Source organism: Pteropus medius, unplaced genomic scaffold, assembly GCF_902729225.1.
Source record: "Pteropus medius unplaced genomic scaffold, Ma_sr-lr_union100, whole genome shotgun sequence".
NCBI classification, from domain to species: Eukaryota; Metazoa; Chordata; class Mammalia; order Chiroptera; family Pteropodidae; genus Pteropus; species Pteropus medius.
Window position 1 is genome coordinate 866,574 of NW_024342469.1, and position 11,546 is coordinate 878,119.

The following is an 11,546-nucleotide window of genomic DNA, read 5'->3' on the forward strand; positions in this document are numbered from 1 at the left end:
GGTGCCGTGTGCTCTGTGGCGGACGCTTTTATTTTGTTCGTTTCTCTCGCTTCACACAGAGCCCAGGCCGAGGACGGCAGCTCCGTCCTGTGCAGACCGTCTCTCGTGCGCACTCTGTGTTTTGCTTTGTCGACATTTGGGGTGTCTCGGTTTTACCAGATGTCTCCATTCCAAACTACCACAATTTTAGCACCCGGAGCCTGTCCTCTTGCCCAGCGTACAGCCCATTGGGATCCACTGGACACCGGGAGGTGCCCGCACCTTCCAGTCGCATTCTGCCTTTCCTGCTCCACTGACGGCCGGTCCCCAACAGGCCGGGTTGCTAACCGGCCTTTATTTCTATTGTAGCCGAGGCCGAGGCTTCGCAAAGGGTCGTCCACATTGGATCCGGCTTTTTGCTGTTCTGAATGAGAAGGGCTTCTCGCTTTTCTCTGAACTCAGTCATATAAACATTGCCTTTCGTTTCTCACGTGTGTGTATGTGTGTGCGTGTGTGTACAGGTGTCTAGGTGTGTGAATGTGCATGTGTGTGTGCATGTGTGCATGTGTGTATGTGTGAATATTGTATGTGTGTATGTGTGTGCGTGCCTGTGTCTATGTGTGTACACATGTGTGTACATGTGTGCTTATCAATGGCGAATGCATGGCGCCAGCGTAGCCACGCTGTGTGCATGTCGTTATTGTTTTTACAGCTATCATGTGTGTGCGATGTGTGGCAGATGTGTGCGTGTACATGTGTGTATGCGTGTGTGTGAACATGCGATATTACATCAGCAATGAAAAGCTCTATGCATGTGTTAATGCGATGCGTGCACGATGTGTTTATGTGTACATGTGGCACGATATTAATGAATCGCGTGGCAATACATGTGTGTACGATATTAATGGCCAGATAATGATAATGCATGTGTGTACGTGCGTAGCAGACTCATGTATGCCAATATTATTATGCTGCGATGATATGCATTGTGTTTTTTCACGTGTCAATGTGTGAATGTGTGTGTGTGTGCACATACACGGATGAGACTGTTCAGAGGGCCCTTCTTAGTTCGATACTTTCAAGATCAACGCTGTGTTTTGTCCCGTTTTTGCTGAACCCCGAGGCACGGCACTCGCAGAGGGACACATGTCCCTCTTCCGCGCCCCTCGATCTTGCCCGAGGCTCCCTGCTGACTCTCTCATCGCCGTGGTTAGTCTCGGCAGGAAGAGGCAGGTGCCGCCTGTTCCCAGACACCACGTTCTGGGCTCCTGAATGGCGATGCTCGATGCTCGTTTCACATCCAGAGGCTCCAGCAGGAGGCCGGACGCCGGTCACCACGGTGCCGGCGCAGCGCGCACTCTTGCTCTGGGTCTAGTTTTAGACGGAGTGTGCTCCCCACGCCCCGCCCCCCAAACGCCCCGCCCGCCCCCACCAGCGCCCCGCCACGCCCCCACACCACGCCCCACACACCACGCTCCGCCCTCATTGCTCCGAGGCTCCGTGCTCCCACACTCTACTTGTTTGCTGAAGAAACTCATTTTTAATAAAAAAAGCGCTCTCATTAATTATCAGCGGTGCAATCGGCATCCATTCTAACTCAGCGGATAACAGCCCCTCTCGCGATCTCCCGCCCGACTCACTCCTGCGCACGCCCCGTGGGAGGGTCATTTGCATGGGGTCCCGTGCATCTCTGAGAGGCAGTTCATCTTATCGCAGCCTGGCGTTAGTGTTCAGAATGCATTTAATGTCACTTTTAACCGACCGTGGCGAAGAGGTAATTGATTTCATTGGCGAGGCCTCGCGACCCGCTTCGCCCCGAGGTGGAGGGGGCGACGAGGGGAGAAGGGGCTGGGGGCGCAGGCAGTCAGGCCTGGGGAGAGCCGAAAGCTGGGAGTCCTGTGGGGGAGCGCTGGGGGGCACCCTCTCCCCACCCAGCACCTCGTCCCTGTGCCTGGGCCTCGGCGGCCTCCCACGAAGTCTATAACAGGACTGAGCTGCGGACAGGAAAAGATGAGCCCGCACAGCCACTCTGTGGGGGCGAGGACGGTGTGGCGACTCCAACAGGGGCCCATCAGAGGGGGATCCCATGTGGACAGCTCAGTCCCGCGTGGCTGACACCCCTGTGGGGGGTGTAGGAGCTGGTTCCCACGTCCCCTTGGTAGGGGCGGGTGGGCCAGTGCAGCCGGGCCACTCTGACCCAAGCACGGGGGCCATATCCAAGTTCACCGACAGCCTCGAGGAGCAGAGACACACACTTGACTCCACGACTTACCAGGGATCAGGATTGGGGACCACCTCACAGACCCCGTGGAACGCAGAGTACCGCCCCCCCCCTACACTGTTGAAACGTGGCTGAATTCCCACGTGGGACCACAGAGCGGTCGGCTCATCATGCAACTGAGAGGTTATTTCCTGCGTTCAGAAGGTGAAACAGGACCACTGGGATTCTCATAAAGGATTTTGTTATGATGATATTAAAAGTCACATGCAGAGTGGGAAAGGCATCCCAAACACAGCGGCAAAGCCATTTATAAAGTGTTCGATGCTTGAAGAAATAAATATTTATGCCGTCTGTAGTCCCAAATAAAATTAAAAGGCGAGAAAATAGAAAAATGCTTGAGATTTATACGACAAAGAGTGAATTTATGCCACATAAAAAGTGCTCCTACAAATCAACACGAAAATGAGGAAAAGTGTTCAAAAATGAGCCAAGGAAACAGAGTGACAGTTTAGAAAGAGAACCATAGGAAGGGGTGACAAACTTGCCAGGAAAGGTGGCACCCGCCGTGACTGCAAGAACATGTCCCCACAATAGCGCAAGGGACCCCTACCCCACCAAAGTGCTGTTGCTTCTAGTGGTGACGACCACACTCGGGTGACGACCAGGACTCGGGTGGGGGGAGGCGTCTTACCCAGCTGGCAGGGGTGGATTCCTGTCACCTTCCTGGAGTCACCTGCACAGGTGACATCAAACGCTAGCTTCTCGACTTCTCAGTGACAATCTTCAAATGGCAAGCCTTGCGTGGGACACACTGCTTACGGCAGAGACAGACATGGCCCTGCGGTGGGCATTGGGTCACGGACGAGCCGGGCCAGCATGCAGAGACTCCTTCATGTCCTGTCACTACAGGGAACGAGGAGGTGACAGAGGGCATGTGCTGTCACAGAGGACGCCGTGCAGGAAAGCAACAGTGCCCCGTCCTCATCAGCCAACGAAGCCCATCATGTTTGTTTTCCGCGGCGCAGGCTTTGTGTGGCTGAGCCGGTGGGCAGGGGTGGGGGGTGGTGGTGGCATCGGGACCGGCATCTCAGGACCGACCTGGGAGGGCATGCTGAGGGCAGCCCTGGGGGAGTCCCCATCAAACGAACAACTGTTAGCCAGATAATGGGGTGGGGCATTCCCCGCGCCCCCCCCGGGGCGCTGGCCAGGGCGTCCTGGCACCCACGACAGTCACCAGCTTGCCAGCCTTGGAACACGCCGTCTGCAGAGGGAGTCGTGCGGCTCGTGCCTCTGGCCTGGTGCTTCGGGCTCGGGGTGGCGCGTGTCGGTGTGTGAAAGCTGGGTCACTCTGCTACGGCTGCACAGCGATGCACGTCCATCCCCTGCCTCGTCTGCCGTCGGGGCCCACACTGATAGGGACACGGCAGCTTTGGCTGTGGCAGACGGCGCATCGGTGGCTCGCTGGTCACAGAGTAGGTGTGCTGTCACCTGTGGGAGGCACAGGAAAGCACCAGCTGACACCGCAGCAGCCAGGTGGGAATTCCGGTTGCCCCCGTGCTTGGCCGGCTCAGTGGCCTCCGTCGGTCCCATGCTGGCTGCTCTGCGGGCGCGTCGCTGTGGCTTGGGGATCACTCACGGCCCCGCTGAGGACGGGTGAGGCTGAGGGTCTTCCCTCATGTCCGGTGGACGCTTGACAGGCTTTGGTGCGTGACTAAGATTGCACTTGCCCTCGGCCGTGCCTTTCCCGCTGCGCGGTGGCTCCTCGTACGTTTTGTCCCCAAGCCCTGGGTTGACGGAGCAGCGTGACATCTTCCTCCCTTTCCAGCTCGCCTGTTCACTCTCTTAGAGCTGTGTTTTAAAGGACACGGTCTTTAATTTGAACGGCTACCGACGTGTACATTTTGCTCGTGGCGTGTGCTTCGTTGGGGACCAGATCCTCGTCCCGTCGAAGGTCGTGGAGGTTTGTTTAACGTTTTCCTCTGTAAGTTTCTTTATTTTGTTTTGCCTTTCATGGGATTCAGATCTACAATCCATTCGGAGTGAATGTTTCAGGATAGGAGGTAGAAGTCGGGATTCGCTTTCTTTTCCTCGAATTGATGAAACACGATTTAGTGAAAAGATCACTTCTCCCGACGACCCCGCTTGGCCGCGTGGGTCCCGTGTGGCCCCCGTGTGGCCCCCGTGTGGCCGGGCCCGCGCGTCCCACTCCCGAGTCAGCTTCTCTCCGTCCACCCTGGTGCCAGGCGGCCTCGGTTCCCTGAGCCTCACGCTGCCTTGCCCTTGAGTCCTCGTTCGCCAAGAGCCTTGAACATGAGTAGACGCTGATTTTCCCAGATCCTTGCGCGTCTTCTATTCAAACGATGGCGCGAACGTTCGCCTTTGCCGTCCGCGGGGCGCACGCAGCGTGCTGCTAGTTCATTCCTTCGATGTGAAGCTGCCGCTGTCGCGTTGCCGGAACTAAACGCGCATTTTACACATTGCGGAATTCCATTTACTCATACTTCGTTTGGGATCTTAGCTCGCGGGCTCACGAGACAAATCTGCCCGCGGTATTCCCGCCCGGCGAGTTCACGGTCGGGCTTGGTGTCAAGGCCGCACCGGCTCCTGACTCTGAGACGTGCGGCCTCTTTTCTTATTTCTGGAATGAGGTTCCCCGTATGGTCGTCACCCGCGTTTGAGCCACTGGATGAATTTGCTAAGAGAGCTGACAGCGCCGTCTGGGCCGGAAGACTTTTTTTTTTTTTTTGTGGCGAGGTCTTTCTTTGCAGATTCCATTTATTCACGAGAATTAACTCTCCCGGATCTTCCGTTTCTTCCTGTGTCAGCTTTGGTAACCGTGTGGTTGTTTTTGTCCATTTCATCCAAGTTGTCAAATTGACTGGAATAAAGCGGTCCGCGGTCTCCTTTGATTACGTACTTTATTTCCTTCAGGGCTGCGGGGCCGTCCATTCCTCCTTGTGACTTTTGATAACGTGTCCCTTCTAAGTCACCCTGACATTTTTATCAATCTCGCCATTTTAACGAGACTTTTCAAAGGGCTGCCGTTTGGCTTGCTGATTTTCCTGTCATTTGATTGTCCCCCATTACGCTGATTTCTCTCCATTTCTTGTCGTCTTCCTTCTGCATTCCTGTGTCTAAGTTGCTGTATGCTTTCTAATTTTTTTTTTGAGATATATAGATTATTAACATTTTGCTTTTCATCTTTGTTGGCATAAGTACTTAAGGATATACATTTCCTTCTAATAGCCATTTAGCTGCACTTAAGTCGCCTTTTTCCAAACAAGACAACAGACCCCAAATGGGTTGGTTTACGCGGAGTCTCACGTCACCATATGAGATTTAATTATAGTTTCAGCCTCTCCCAGAAATGAACTCTTAACCAGTCGATCAGGAGTCGCCTGGTCAGCTGTAGCAAGGGCGTCTGCCCGCTACCCGCCTGGCGCATCCGCCGAGGGGAGTGACCTTGCTACAACCGACTGTTTTTTTTTTGTTGTTTGTTTGTTTTGTTTTTTTTGCAGAGAACTTCCTTGTTCCCGCTCTCTTTTGTAAGTCTTCCATTTCGTGCGGCCCCCTTCTCTCTGCTGGATCAGAAGCCACTCGATTCACAAACAGCAACCAGAGCCAATAAGATCTCTCAAATGTACTCAGTTAAAATTGTTAGCACATTTTATAATCATTTGTTCAAAATATTTTCTGATTTCTTTCTGATTTCTTCTTCGAGCTACGGGTTATTTACTAGTATACGGTGTGACTTCCAACATTTAAACATTTTCTAGATATCATTAACTTACTGATTTCTAAGTTACTTCCGCTGTGGTCAGAAAACAAACTTAGCACGATTCGCATCTTTGAAATTTACTGAGACTTCTTGATGCGCAGCCTGTGTCCGTGTGGCGAACACTCGATCCGCTTCTGGAAAGAACACGCTTTGCTGCTGAGTACAGTAACGACATCAACCCGTGGCCTAATCTCGCTTCTGATGACGCAGCGAAACTTCTAAATAGGCCGTGAACAGATCGGCCCAGCTCTGGGGCGAAGAACCCAGAAAATCGCAGCTTCAGGAGCGATGCGAGGGCCGTTCAAACCGGAGCTGTTAGCGCGGCCCGTGACCCAACCGGCTCCAGCGGAAGCCGAGGGTCTGAAAACAGCATTAGCGAATTTCCTAACAAACCTTTAAACGGGGCAGAGGAAGGAAACAGCTTCCAAATTTACTTCACCTGTAAACATTGAAAGCATTTCAACCACAGTCAGGGACAAGGTGGGGACCTTCCGCCACCACCGTCAAAGGGGACTGGCTTAGAGGGTTTAGCAGCTGCGAGTCTCTGAGAAACGAAGAGAAAAACGCTGATGAAGAAACGAAACACCCTCTCCTTGTGCTAACGTGATGTTTGTGTCCTCAGAAGACTCGCAGCTCTATCGCGAGACACAGTCAGGGCTGAGAAGCTTTCATAATGTGGCTGGGTCTAGAGAGACTTGTACCAAGCGGTGGTCTCTCTCTTCTCCTGGGCCGTATCAGACATCGCAGAAGCAAATATCACACACGCGCACACAGCGGACACACACACAGACACACACACACACACACACGCACACACGCACACACGACTTGAGACTGTTTCACAAGAAAGAGCACACACAAAGAACAGGAGAACAGGATCACACATCGCCAAGGACAGGACACGAAATGAATAAACGCCGGGTTTCAGGATGGGGATACAAAGTATTGCAAAAGTGTCCCTTCTCCTAAGAGATTATGTAAACTTACGTCGAGTTCCCTTAAACTCCCACCTTGTTTTGCACTAGATCCTCAAGAGATACGTCCGCCTCCTGACCCCGGGACCCGCGGAGGTGACCTTATTGGAGAAAGGGTCTTTGCGGCCTTACTCCAGTTAAGCCTCTCTTAGCCTGGGTTATCGTGGGCGCTGAATCCAGCACCTCGTGTCCCATAAGTGACACACCGAGGAGACGCACAGGGAGGCCACGTGAAGAGGAGCAGAGAGCCGGGTGACGTGGCCACAAGCCCAGGGACACTGAGGACTGCCGGCACCACGGGGGCGGGGGACGGGCCTGGAGCGCAGAGCGCCGTGCCGACTCCTCGGTCTTGGCATTGGGTCTCCGGGACTGCGAGGGACCGAGTGTCCGTCGTTCTGAGCCACGGGCTGGAGGCTCTCTCCCACGGCCGCCCAGGAGCCGGCCCTGCCCAGCAGGGTGAGCGTGGGGCCTGTCCTCTGCCCTCAGACCCCACCCGAGACGGCCGTGCAGATGGCCCATGGCACACGAGTGGGCAGCAGGGCCATCCCCGAAGCCCCGAGGTGGCCATTCGCGGCTCCATGGTGGCCGTGGCCCTCTGGGTGGCCTGCTGGCTTCGCGCATCATAAAAGTCGTTTGTTGCCGTAACCCCACGTCCCGGGAAAGAGAAACAGCGAGGGTGAGAAATGACCTCCGAGCCAAAGACTGCAGGGCGTCAACGTCGCAGGAAGGACAGGGGCAGATGCCAAGGCCACTGGACGCCAGCCGCAGAGCCGACCACTAGGCCGCAGGGCAGGCGCATCTGGGCTCTGGGCGCAGCTCGGGCGGTGGCCTGGGCGTGGCCCTCCGGGGCGGCGTGGGGGGGGCAGGGAGCGCTCCAGGACACACCCCCTCAGGATACTGCACACCTGTCTCTGACTCGAGGTGACCGGGAGTCATTGTGGGCACCTGGGCAGTGGCAGCGGAGACTGGTCTCCATGGAGATTCTCGCAGCCGATTGGTGGGGAGGTCGGGGTCCCCGGGGACGGCGGCCCCTCTCGGTCCTCGCGTCTCTGCGAGTTATTGGTTTTGCTTCATCTGGGGTAGGAAGCGGTGCAGTAACGAGGCGCTGTCACTGCCAAGGGTCTCAATGCCACCTCCGGGTTTCTGCCTTTTTAAGCTGTGTGGCACGTCTGTAATTGCCGTCTGCCGACGTGGCTGTTTCTGTTGCGGAGAAGCCAGCCCCCTCGCCGGGTGCCGCCTCGCCTTCCCCCAGGCGATCGATGTCCGGCAGTTCCCCACCGGCCTGCCCTGGAGGTCAGACTCCTTAATTCACTGAATAATTAGATTTCCGTGGACACCGAGGAGGGACGCCTGTGACAGCAAAGGTCCCCCCGACACCTCGACCACTTTTTATGGCTGTCTCTCTATATTTAATGAAAGAAAGCCAATTAGCTATAAACTGATTACCAAGAACATAATCAGGGTCATTTCCCTGCAACAAATCAATCAACGAGATGCTAATTACAGATGGTCTTTCGGGCCTGGATTAATCTATTAGTAATTAAGGGAAGTGCAAATCCGGCTTGGATCTTAATTGTCGCCAAAAGGCACAAATGTCTCTTTGTTGACCGAGGCGACGTCGCGACTCTGCGTGGTGGTGGGGGCGGGGGGGCGTCAGCTGTCTGAGGTCTTCGCGCCTTCGCAGGCCGGATGCCGGTTTCGGGGAGGCCATCGGAGGCCCTCGCGGCGCGACCCGGTGACGCTTCGCACAGATGGGACGTTCCGCTAATTCGCTTATGATTTGAGCTGTGTTTCTGTTGTGCATCTAAGGGTGGGTGGCAGGCCGCACCCTCGTGTCACGGGTCACATCTCTCGCTCTGGCAGAGGTGGCTGGAATGACCGGGTCAGCCCCCGGGCGGGGAAGCTGGGCGGCCTCGCCTGGCGCCCCGTGAGAGCTGGCACAGCCACGTCCGTGAGGGGCCGTGACTCTCTCCAAAGCCACTCCCTGGGTGCCTTTACGAGGCCCATGTTATTTTGATTTATACCTTTAAACTAACGTATGTTCAGTTCTATTTTATTTTTTAAAAAATTTTACACATGAGGAAACCTCAAGTGAGGGAGGAGAGTTCCCCTGAGGTGACGTGAGTGGCAGGAGACCGAGGTCGCGGGCACGGAGAGAAGGAGGGACCCAGCAGGGTCGTGACAGCCGAGCTGCGGGACGGGTCACAAAGGAGCCGTCTGTGGAAAGAGCTGCCCACAGGAACGACACCCCCGCCCCAGCCCGGAAGGCGTGCCGGCCTGGGCCACCCGCCCGGGCCTTGGGGACACCAGCCGACAGGGAGCCGCTGGGGCCGGTCCTTGCAGAGGGCCCCCAGGGGACTGTCTTCCACCTGCTGTGAATTTGTGTTGGGTTGACCTGCAGGGTTTGGGGGCCGGTGGTGGCCGCTGTGCAGCTGGGGTCATCTTCAGAGGTGGACGGAGGCAGAGTGAAGCCTCCGCGTGGCCTCGCCAGCTGCCTTCCAGCGGGTGAGCCAGCCCTTATAGGACACGCGACGTGCTGAGCGTTGGCCGGGTGATGGCAGCTGGCTGCGTCAGGCCTGGAGCGCGGGGGGCGTCCGGGGTCGCTCTGGCTTTCAGGCAGGGACGCGGCTGATCAGCAGCGTCCAGGAGAGGGGGCCGCCCATCCCTTCTGAAGAGCGGGGTCAGAGACGCCGGCGGCTAGTTCTCTGGCTTCCTCGAGGACACGGGGGGCAGAAGCCCAGCCTCGAAGGCCCGGAGCTGAATTTTGGTCCTTGTCATTCGCGTCCCCTTGAAGCCATCTGTGTGTCCTCATGTGCTGTCCGAGGGTCACAGTGGACCCCAAGAACGCCTCGGAGGCCCTCCTGGGGGCCGGAAGTACACGGCGAGCACGTCTGCTCTGATGGCTGCAGAGCTCGGCTGGACCCCACCTGCTCACACGCCTGTGCTGGTGGGAAGCTCCCACGGTGACGGGTGACGGCCACCCCTGGAGTAGGGTTAGCGGAACCAGCTCTTCCAGACACAACGGCGGCCTGAGTCCCGAGGCCGAGAGCAGAGCCGGCCTTCCCCCCGCGTCCTCCCCTGGCCCACCGAGCAAAACCCGGGGAGGTCAGCCGTGTGCGCGCGCCGGTCTGGGGCTGTCCCCTGTCTGGACGGGTCCCCGGGGTGACCCGCAGGGATGCGTTCCCAAGTCGTGTCCGAGCATGTCCGCCCTTTGCCTCCCGCGGGCATGCCTCTGTCCGGTCACTGGGGGCCTTGACGGCCGGGAGCGGGGGAGGGGACAGGTGCTGCTCTGGGGCCGTCCGCACCCGAGGGAGCTCAGAGGCAGGCAGGGACGATGGATGGCTGCCGAGAAGGCTGGACGCTGACCCCCGGACGGAGATGAGCGCAGTGTGAGTTAGGGGTGCGAACAGGAGGAGGCGTCTGGGGGCCTGGCCAGAAGGCCTGGGGGTGTCGTGGGGGGTTTGCGGCTCCCCAGGGGCCTCTCTGTGCTGTGTCCCTAGCACCCGCGTTCCCAGGGCTGGTTCCTGAGGAGGGCAGGCAGCATGACGGGACTCCCCGAGAGAGTGTGGCCCCCGGCCCGGGAAGGGCTGGCGGAGAGAAACAGGGTCCCGGCGCCTCCGTCCCCCGAGCTGTGCACGGCCTGGGGCCGGAAAAGGAACCAGCGAAACACGCCAACGTCTGCGCCCCTCCGGGCTCTGTTCACCTTGAGAGGCGTGTGCATCAATCACCTGTCTGTCTGTCTGTCTGTCTATGTGTGTCTATCCACCTGTCACCTGTCACCCGTCTCTCACCCATCCATCGAGCACAGCACTGACACGGTGTGCTGTCACGTAGCGCTTGGACTGCATTTATTCTAAGCCTGCAGTGGCCTCTGAGTGGCCGTGATGGGCCATCTCCCGCCTCGTGTAGAGAACCTGCCCCCAGAGCACGAGTGTGTGTGAACCCAGCTGGGCACAGAGGACCTGGTCCTCGCTAAGTGGCCCAGCCGACGTTGTAAGGGACAAGCAGCCCCCCAGCCCGAGTGTCGGGGGTTGTGGGTGAAGGCGCCTAAATAGACCAGCCCCGTGAGGCCCGGTTAGGTCAGCGCTCTGAGCCCACGGATGGCCCGTCCCTGCTTGTAGCGGGTGCTCACCCACCTGCCCACAGAGCCTGCTTGCTCGCGCGGACTGGGCGGAGTGGGGGTGCGGGGTGGGGGGGCCGGGCGGAGTGGGCACCTTTCTCAGCCTGGCTTTGCATCTATGAGCGTCTGAATTTAAGAAGAAAACGATGCTTTATTTCAAACGGTCACAGGGACCACATCCAGCATCTTCCCCGGTCTCACTCGACAGGAGGCAGGTGTGACCTGCAAGTCACACGTCAGTGTTGGAGAGTCCTTCCAGGGGCTCCTCTCATTTCCGGAGGCCTTTCGGGGTGACTTAGCCTGACCTCAGAGTGAGCCTGAAGGGGAAAAAAGTACAGCCTGCCCTGGATGTGGGGGGCATGGGGGGCTGAGACTTTAACACACGCGCCCATCCAACACCCATGCGCACACCCAGCACGCTCACACACACACTGAGCACGCTCACACACACACCCCCAGCACGCTCACACACAC